This window comes from Choloepus didactylus, chromosome 8 (genome assembly GCF_015220235.1).
Source record: "Choloepus didactylus isolate mChoDid1 chromosome 8, mChoDid1.pri, whole genome shotgun sequence".
Classification (NCBI taxonomy): Eukaryota; Metazoa; Chordata; class Mammalia; order Pilosa; family Megalonychidae; genus Choloepus; species Choloepus didactylus.
Window position 1 is genome coordinate 76,593,249 of NC_051314.1, and position 10,488 is coordinate 76,603,736.

Here is a 10,488-nt window from a genome sequence, read left to right on the forward strand (position 1 = left end):
GACAACATATAGATGGGTCCTGTTTTTAATCCATTCTGCCAGTCTGTGTCTTTTTATTGGGGAGTTTAATCCATTAACATTTAGTGTTGTTACCATAAGGGCAGTACTTTCCTCTATCATTTTGTCTTTTGGATTTTATTTGTCATGTCTTATTTTTTCCCTTCTCTCTTTTTTCCCTTCCTGATAATCATTTCTACACTCTTCTCAAACTTTTTTCTCCTGTCTTTTCCTATCAGCCTGTAGCACTCCCTTTAGTATTTCTTGTAGCACTGGTCTCTTATTCATGAACTCTCTCAGTGTATGTTTGTTTGGAAATATTTTAAACCCTTCCTAATTTTTTTTGAAATTAATTTTTATTGAGATATATTCAAATACCATGCAGTCATACAAAGCATACATTCAGTTGTTCACAGTACTATTATATAGTTGTGCATTCATCACCAAAATTAATTTTTGTACATTTTCATTACCACACACACAAAAATAAGAATAAAGATTAAAGTGAAAAAGAACAATTAAAGTAAAAAAGAACACTGGGTGTGTTTTTTTTTTTTTTTTTGCCCCCCATTTATCTGCTCATTCATCCATATACTGGACAAAGGGGAGTGTGGTCCATATGGTTTTCCCATTCACATTGTCACCCCTCCTGAGCTACATTTTTATACTGTCGTCTTCAAGATTCATGGGTTCTGGGTTGTAGTTTTATAGTTTCAGGTATTTACTGCTAGCTATTCCAATTCATTAGAGTCTAAAAAGGGTTGTCTATATTTTGTGTAAGAGTGCCCACCAGAGTGACCTCTCAACTCCTTTTGGAATCTCTTTGCCACTGAAGCTTATTTCATCTCCCTCATTTTTGAAGGACAGTTTTGCTGGATATAGAATTCTTGCTTGGCAGTTTTTGTCTTTCAGTGTCTTAAATATATCATACCACATTGTCTTCTTGCCTCCATGGTTTCTGCAGAGAAATCTGTACATAGGCTTATTGAGCTTCCCTCATATGTGATGGATTGCTTTTCTCTTGCTGCTTTCAGAATTCTCTCTTTGTCTTTGACATTGGACAATCTGATCAGTAAGTGTCTTGCAATATGTCTATTTGGGTCTATTCTGTTTGGAGTGCTCTGTACTTCTTGAGTCTCTAATTTTCTGTCTTTCATAAGAGTTCGGAAATTTTCAGTGATTATTTCTTTTATTATTCTTTCTGCACCTTTTCACCTCTCTTCTCCTTCTGGAACACCCATAACATGTATATTTGTGTGTTTCATGTTGTCAGTCAGCTCCCTAAGGCCATTCTCATATTTTTCCATTCTTTTCACCATCTTTTCTTTCGGGTGTGTGAATTCGGATATCTGGTCTTCCAATTCATTGATCCTTTCTTCTGCCTGTTCAAATCTGCTGTTGTATCCCTCCATTTTCTTTTTCATCTCCTCCATTATGCCCTCCATTCCCATAAGTTCTGCCATTTGCTTTTTCAAGTTTACGAATTCTTCCTTATGGTCATCCAAGTTCCTCCTTATATCCTTCATCTCTTTTGCTATGTCTTCCCTCAGTTCATTGACTTGATTTTTGAATTGATTTAGCTTTGTTTGGACATCTCCAATTAGTTCTTCCTTCTGTTCATTGAATTGATTTAGCAATAATTGCTTCAACTCTTGTGTCTGGGTTGAACTATTAGTTTGTTCCTTTGGCTGGTCCATATTTTTGTGTTGCCTAGGATGACTCGTTATCTTAAGCTGTCTAGGCTTCTGATTTTCTTGATTAGTTTATTCTGGAGCTTGTTTTCACTCTTTCACCTAGGGTTTTCTTGCTGGTTGACTTTGTTCTCTAACCCTTGGTGTTCAGTTCAGCCTATTCCAGACCTTTAATTTAGATTCTGTTTAGTTGATCAGAGTTTTTCACCTCTTGTTTTTCTGTTTCTTGCCCTGCCTCTCTGTAGACTTCTTGTGTGATGGTCTCCTCAGATATGGTCAACCCTGGTCAGGTTTTCCCAGTCCAGAGAAGCCCAGGTCTCAGGAGGAGGGTATGGAATTTCTTTGAGAATGAGGCCCTCCTATGAGGCCTTTAGAGTCTATGCTTCTCCTATGCTGTCCAGCAGGTGGCGCTTGACAGCCCACAGTCACCCCAGCAGTGTAAGGAGGTGTGGAGCCTTTATTTGTCCTGGTGACCCTGATCCTGTCGGGGGTGTGGCTGACTGAAGCTGGTTTCTGAATTCCAGCCCCTGGTGTGAGTTCCCAGAAGTAGGGCTGCCACTGGAGCTTGGCCACACCCCCCATTTTTTTTGGCAGTTATGGTGTTTAGTGAATTTTCTGTACCACTAGACTTATTGCTTTGCCTCTCAGAGCTGTCTTAGCTCTGCTCTTGCGTGGGCTCAAATTGCAAGTGTTTGAGGCTTTCTGTAATGGGTTTCTTAGAATAATTTTTTTAGAAAAAGGGAAAAAGATTAAAAAAAAGAATAAAAAAGGAAAAGAAGGGCCCAGTATGAACTATTTACTGTCCTTGCAGATCTAATGGGCTATTGAAATGCTGAGAGACAAGGAGTTGAGGGCCATTAAGAAACAATCAAGAAAGCAGAGAAACAGTCTCTTCAGAAAAGAGTCCTCCCCCTCTGCATTTGCATATGAGCCTGATTCTGTTTGAGCCCTACCCTTCTTCATATTATGTTCACTGGAACTCCAAAAAGTGTGTTTTTATTTATTTTTATTTTTATTTTATTTTATTTATTTTTTGCTGTTTTTGCTAGTCCTGTCTCCTCTCTGCCAGGCTGTCTGCTCCCAGATTCTCTGGTGTCTGCTCTCAGTCTATGTAAGGAGTTTTTGATCAGCAATCTGAGTTTTCAAGCAAAGCTGCAACTGTAGTTCTCTCTCCTGGTTCCCAGCACTGATGGCCCCTCATCTCATGGAATCAGGGAGGAGCGCAGGTCCCCTGGCTGTAAGAAGTTACAGATTTTGCTCATCTCGGCTGTTCCATGCAATCATGAGTGTTGTATGAAGTAAGCCCAAAGTCAAATTGCTCTGCGGTGTCTGGTCCATGCAGTTCCTGGCTTTCTACCAACTGCTCTGGAGGAGTAACTAAAACCTGCACCTCACCACTCTGCCATCTTGCCCCACCTCAGAAGTACTAGTCTTTTGCATCTAATCTCATTTCTTGTTTCTTATTGCAAAATTCTACCTTCAGTATTTCTAGATCACTTCAGAGTTGTACATTTTAAAAGACATATTTGCAAATAAAAATTTTCAAAAATTTTATTCCATGCTGAATCGTGTGCTTAAATGTTCTTTTGGAATTTTTTTTTTTAACTTTTACATCTGAGTGTTCTGATGTGAAAATCCAGGTGAAGGTTTTTCCAATTTGTCTTTAAGATTGTTTTCCTCCTCAGTGTAAGAATATTAATGCTGATTAAGAAGGGAGTTATCAGTGAAGATTTTCCCTTATGACACTGAGAGTTTTTTTAAAATTCATTTTTATTAGGATATATTCACATACCATGCAGTCATACAAAACAAAGCATACATTCAATTATTTACAGCACCATTATATAGTTGTGCATTCATCACCAAAACTAATTTTTGACATTTTCATTACCACACACACACAAATAATAAGAATACAAATTAAAGTGAAAAAGAACAATTAAAGTCAAAAAGAATGCTGGGTGCCTTTTTTTTTTCCTTTTTCCCCCCTATTTTTCTACTCTTCCATCCATAAATTGGACACAGGGGAGTGTGATCCATATAGCTTTCCCAATCACATTGTCACTCATCATAAACTACATTTTTATACAATCGTCTACAACATTCCTGGGTTCTGGGTTGTAGTTTGATAGTTTCAGGTATCTACTGCTAGCTATTCCAATTTCTTAGATCCTAAAAAGGGTTATCTATATTGTGTGTAAGAGTGCCCACCAGAGTGACTTCTCGGCTCCTTTTGGAATCTCTCTGCCACTGAAGCTTATTTCATTTCCTTTCACATCCCCCTTTTGGGCAAGAAGATGTTCTCTATCCCACAAGGCCAGGTCTAGATTCCTCCCCAGGAGTCATATTCCACATTGCCAGGGAGATTCAGTCTCCTGGGTATCAGATCCCATGTAGGGGGTATGGCAGTGATTTCACCTGTCAAATTGGCTTAGCTAGAGAGAGAGGGCCACATCTGAGCAACAAAGAGGCACTCAGCAGGAGACTCTTAAGTACAATTATAGGGAGGCCTAGCCTCTCCTTTGCAGCAACATTCTTCCCAAGGGGAAGTCCTATGGTAGAGGGCTCAGCCCATCACACCACCAGTCCCTTTTGTCTGTGAGCACATCGGCAGCCACCAAGGTGGGGAAGCCCAACACCCCTGCATTCTCCACCAGCTTCTCAAGGGGGCTCACCATATTTTTTTCATTGTTTTTTTTTTATTTAATTAACTCTTTGAAAAAATTAACTATATAAAAAAAAATTTTTTTAAAAAAGATATATAATAAAAAAACATTTCAAACAAACCATAACAAGGGATTAAGAAGAAGACAACTAACCTAAAATAACTACTTTACTTCCAACATGTTCCTACTCTACCCCAAGAAAATAACCTGATATAGCAACATTTCTATGAACTTGTTCCTACCATACCCATCAGAAATTAACAAACCGTAGTCATTCCTGGGCATTCCCAGAACATTAAATTTACCCATGATAGCTTATCTGTTCTGATTGGGTATCTTTCTGCCTTCATTAATTGCTCTCTGTCGCTAGTTCCCCTGCATTCTACATTATAAACCATTTATTTTAGGAGTATTGTTTAACCTCCAAGTGCTTGTGAATTTTCTATTTCTCTTATGGTTATTGACTTCTAATTGTATTCCATTGTGGTAAGAGAATGTGCTTTGAATAATTTCAATTTTTTTTTTAAATTTATTGAGGTTTCTTTTATGTCCCAGCATATGATCTATTCTGGAGAAAGTTCCGTGGTCACTAGAGAAGAATGTATATCCTGGAGATTTGGGATGTAATATTCTATATATGTCTGTTAAATCAAATTCATTTATTGGATTTTTCAGGTTTTCAGTTACCTTATTGATCTTCTGTCTGGTTGATCTATCTATAGGAAAGAGTGATGTATTGAAGTCTCCCTCATTATTGTGGAAACATCCATTGCTTCCTTTAGTTTTGCCAGTGTTTGTCTCATGTATTTTTTGGCACCATAATTGGGTGCATAAACATTTATGATTGTTATTTCTTCTTGTGGAATTGCCCCCTTTATTAGTATGTAGTGGCCTTCTTTGTCTGTCATAACATTCTTGCATTTAAAGTCTATTTTATCTGAGATTAATATTGCTACTCCTGCTTTCTTTTGGCTATAGCTTGCATGAAATATTTTTTACATCCTTTCACTTTCAATTTCTTTGTGTCCCTGTGTCTAAGATGAGTCTCTTGCATGCAACATATTGATGGTTCATATTTTTTTTGATCCATTCTGCCATCTATATCTTTTAATTAGGGAGTTTAATCCTTCTACATTCAACGTAATTACTGTGAAGGCATTTCTTGAATCAGCCATTCTATCCTTTGGTTTATGTTTGTCAGATATATTTTTTCCTTCTCTCTTTTACTGTCCTTTAATGAGCCAATATTGAGTCTCTTTAGTACTGAGCCTTTCTCAGTATCTCTCTCTCCTTTCTTTGTTTCTGTGTTGGTAGGGCTCCCTTTAGTATCTGAAGTAGGGTAGGTCTTTTATTAGCAAAATCTCTCAGCATTTGTTTGTCTGTGAAAAATTTAAGCTCTCCTTCAAATTTCTCTGTCTGTAGGGCTCCCTTTAGTATCTCCAGTAGGGCAGGTCTCTTGTTAGCAAATTCTCTCAGCATTTGTTTGTCTGTGAAAAATTTAAGCTCTCCCTCAAATTTGAAGGAGAGCTTTGCTGGATAAAGTATTCTTGGCTGGAAATTTTTCTCACTCAGAGTTTTAAATATATCGTGCCACTGCCTTCTCGCCTCCATGGTGGCTGCTGAGTAGTCACTACTTAGTCTTATGCTATTTCCTTTGTATGTGGTGAATTGCTTTTCTCTTGCTGCTTTCAGAACTTGCTCCTTCTCTTCTGTGTTTGACAGTGTGATCAGTATATGTCTCGGAGTGTGTTTATTTGGATTTATTCTATTTGGAGTTCGCTGAGCATTTATGATTTGTGTATTTATGTTGTTTAGAAGATTTGGGAAGTTTTCCCCAACAATTTCTTTGAATACTCTTCCTAGACCTTTACCCTTTTCTTCCCCTTCTGGGACACCAATGAGTCTTATATTTGGACGTTTCATATTATCTATCATATCCCTGAGGTCCATTTCGATTTTTTCAAATTTTTTCCCCATTCTTTCTTTTATGCTTTCATTTTCCATTCTGTCATCTTCCAGGTCACTGATTTGTTGTTCAACTTCCTCTAGTCTTGTACTATGAGTGTCCAGAATCTTTTTAATTTGGTCAACAGTTTCTTTAATTTCCATAAGATCATCTGTTTTTTTATTTAGTCTTGCAATGTCTTCCTTATGCTCTTCTAGGGTCTTCTTGATTTCCTTTGTCTCCTGTACTATGGTCTCATTGTTCATCTTTAGTTCTTTGAGTAGCTGCTCTAGGTGGTGTGTCTCTTCTGATCTTTTGATTTGGGTGCTTGGGCTTGGGTTATCCATATCGTCTGGTTTTTTCATATGCTTTATAATTTTCTGTTGTTTTTGGCCTCTTGGCATTTGCTGAACTTGATAGGGTTCTTTTAGGATTTGTAGACCAATTGAAGTCCTTATCTCTAATTTATCAGATCTACAGCTTCTTAGGGTACACTTTCTCTAACTAACCAGCAGGTGGCGTCCACGAGCCACCTGTTCTCCACAAGCCAGTTCTCCCCTGCTTAGCCTTTGTGGTGAGTGGGGGAGTGAGTCTTGTGGGGTCCAATTGGTGTACCAAGCTTGCGTGTGTAGTTGGTGTTGCCCGCCCTGTATATGGGGCGTGTTTCTGGGCAGTCAGGGAGGAGGGGTGGCTCTAACAATCAAATCTCCCTGGTGATCCTAGAGTTTTAAAGCTGCTGCAATAGTCTAATCCTTCAGTTCAGTCCTGCCACAGTTTGTCTCTGCCACTGACCCACAAGTCCTTGGTATTGGCGTATGGCTCTTGAGACTTGCAAGTGGGCCCCTCTTCCAGGCTGTGCACCCCGGGTCCTCTGTTGAGGGATGACTGTGTTATGTCACAGGTGAGTGCCGTCCCCCCAGGGCAGTTCTGGGCTGCTGGGCTGTGTAGGGAGGCTCCCAGTCTGCTGAAATGATGGCTGAATGGGGCTTTGTTAATTCACACTGCTCCACCTTCCCAACTCTGGGACAGTCAGCTGAGGTTGCAGGGAAGGCTAATGTCCACACCCAGTTTTGTGGTGTGTGCCTGTTATTTGAAGCACTTCCATCACACTGGGTTGTCTGGGGCAGCTCTGGGCTATGGTGCTGGCGATGGGCAGGAGTGTTTCCTGTCCACCAGGATGATGGCTGTGAGCGGACACCCCCCTTTTCTTGGGAAGTTGTGGTGTTTAGTGAATTTTCTCAGCCACTGGATTATTGCCTTTTGTCTCAGAGCTCTCTTAGTTCTGCACTTGAGTTGACCTGCCCAAATTGCAAGTCTTTGAAGCTTTCTGTATTGGGCTTCTTAGAGTAATTGTTTTAGAAAAAGAAAAAAGGATTAAAAAAAAAAAAAAAAAGGCCCTCCTCAGAGATCTAATGGGTTATTGAAATGCTAAGAGACAAAGCAACCAGGGCCATTAAGGAAAGGTCCACAGGGCAGAGAGATCAGCTTTTCTTCGAGATTTGCATATGCACCTCAGGGCCTGAGCTCTGCCCTTCCCCTTTCTATGTTCACCAGAACTCCAAAAATCCTCTGCTTTTATTTTGGAGTTTTTCGTGTTGTTTTTTTTTCTATGCCTGTCTCCTCTCTGCTGGGCTGGCTGCTCTCAGATTCTCTGGTGTCTGGTCTCAGACTATCTATGGTTGGAGTTTGGATCAGTAGAATGAGTTTCCGATAAGGGCTGCCACTGCAGTTCTCCCTTCTCCTTCCCGGAGCTGACAGCCCCTCCTCCCACGAGACTGAGCCTGGCAGGGAGGGGCGCGGGTCCCCTGGCGCAAAACTTACAGATTTCGCTGATCTCAGCAGTTCCACATTTTCATGAGTGTTGTATGAAGTATGCCCAAAGTCAGATTGCTCTGTGGTGTCCAGTCCACGCAGTTCCTGGCTTTCTACCTACTTTCCTGGAGGAGTAACTAAAACATACAGCTCACCAGTCCGCCATCTTGCCCCGTCTCCCATATATCTCTCCTTCAAATTTGAAGGAGAACTTTGCTGGATAAAGTATTCTTGGTTGGAAGTTTTTCTCTCTCAGAATTTTAAATATGTCATGCTACTGCCTTCTAACTCCATGGTGGCCACTGAGTAGTCACTGCTTAGTCTTATGTTGTTTCCTTGGTATGTGGTGAATTGCTTTTCTCTTGCTGCTTTCAGAGCTTGTTCCTTCTCTTCAGTGTTTGAGAGTCTGATCAGAATATGTCTTGGAGTGGGTTTATTTGGATTTATTCTATTTGGAGTTCACTGGGCATTTATGCTTTGTGTATTTATATTGTGTAGAAGGTTTGGGAAGTTTTCCCCAACAATTTCTTTGAATACTCTTTCTAGACTTTTACCCTTCTCTTCCCCTTTTGGTACACCGATGAGTCTTATATTTGGATGTTTTATTTTATCTATCGTATCCCTGAGGTCCATTTCAATTTTTTCAGTTTCTTTCCCCATTCTTTCTTTTGTTCTTTCATTTTCTGTTCTGTGGTCCTTGAGGTCACTGATTCATTGTTTTCAGCTTCCTCTAGTCTTGTACTATGAGTATCCAGAATCTTTTTAATTTGGTCAGCAGTTTCTTTTGTTTCTATAAGATCATCTATTTTTTTATTTACTCCTGAAATTTCTTCTTTGCACTCTTCTGGGGTCTTCTTCATATCCTTTATATTCTGTGCCATGCTCTTCTTCATGTCCTTTATATCCTGTGCCATGTTCTCACTGTTTGTCTTTAGTTCTTTGATTAATTGCTCCAAGTACTGTATCTCCTCTGACCTTTGGATTTGGGTGTTTGTGTTTAGGTTATCCGTATCATCTGGTTTTATCATATGCTTTAAGATTTACTGTTGTTTTTGGCCTCTTGGCATTTGCTTTACTTGATAGGGTTCTTTTAGGATATGTAGGATTATTCAAAGCCTAATCTCTAATTTGTCAGATCTACAGCTTGGTGGCGTACACTTTCTCTAAGTAACCAGCAGATGGTGTCTGTGAGTCATCTGTTCCCCTCCAGTCAGTTCTCCCCATCTTTGTCTTTGTGGTGTGTGGGGTTCTGAGTCTTGTAGGGTCCAACTGGTGCACCAAGTTTGGGTGTGTTGTTGGTGCTGTCTGACCTGAATGTGGGGCATGTATCTGAGTGGTTAGGGAGGGAGGGCAGCTTTAATAATCAAACCTCCCAGGTGTTCCTGGAGATTTGAGGCTGTTGCAAGAGTCTAAACCTTCAGTTCAGTCTCACCACAGTTTGTCTCTGCCACTGACCCACAAGTCTTTGGTATTGGAGTATGGTCCCTGGGATATCCGAGTGGATCCCTCTTCCAAGCCATGCCCTTCTAGGGCCTCTGCTGAGGGAAGGTTGTGCCACATCACAAGTGCACGCCATTCCTCAAGGAAGTTCTGGGCTGCCAGGCCATGTAGGGGTGTTCCCAGCCTGCTAAAAGAATGGTTGATTGGGACATTTTAATTTCCCCTTTTTGCACAGCTCTGCCTTCCCAGCTCTGGGATGATTAGCTGTGGGTACATGAAAGGCTATAGTCCGTGCCTAATATTGTGGCATGTATGTGTGTTGCTGGAAACACTTCCTGTCACACTGGTTTTTTTGGTGTGGCTCTGGGCTGTGGCTCTGGCACTGGACAGGAGCATTCACAGCCCGCTGGAAAGATGGCTGCAAGAAGTGTGTTTTTTTTCCCCTTTTGGCTAACCTCTGCCTTTCTTGCTCTGAGACAGTTAGCAGTGGGTGCGTGAAAGGCTATCTTCCATGCCAGATATTGAGGTGTTCATACAGCCCATTCCTGCTGCGCTTCACTGTGCAGTTCTCACTGCCATATCTGCAGCTGCTTTTGTTTTTTTTTTTAAAAAAGAGCTAGTCCGCCTCCAAATGCCAACCCTCGGTTTCCCCACACTGCAGTGTGGCTGCCGGATATTCAGCAGCTTACTCACTTGTTTCAAAATGCAGAGTCCCAGTTTCAGCAATTGCATGGTCCCTGTAGATTTAGCAGACCTTGTCCAGCTGGTGTGTCGCTGGAACTGGTGTTCTGGGTCACTTTCTGTCTTTTATCTAGTATTTTTCATGGAGGTGTTTTTTTGCCCTGTCTCTCCTAGCTGTCATCTTGGGTTTTCTTATTGTGATTTTGATTGTATCTCTTTGTTTAGTTCTTAAGGTCATTTGTGTAGAGATTATAGT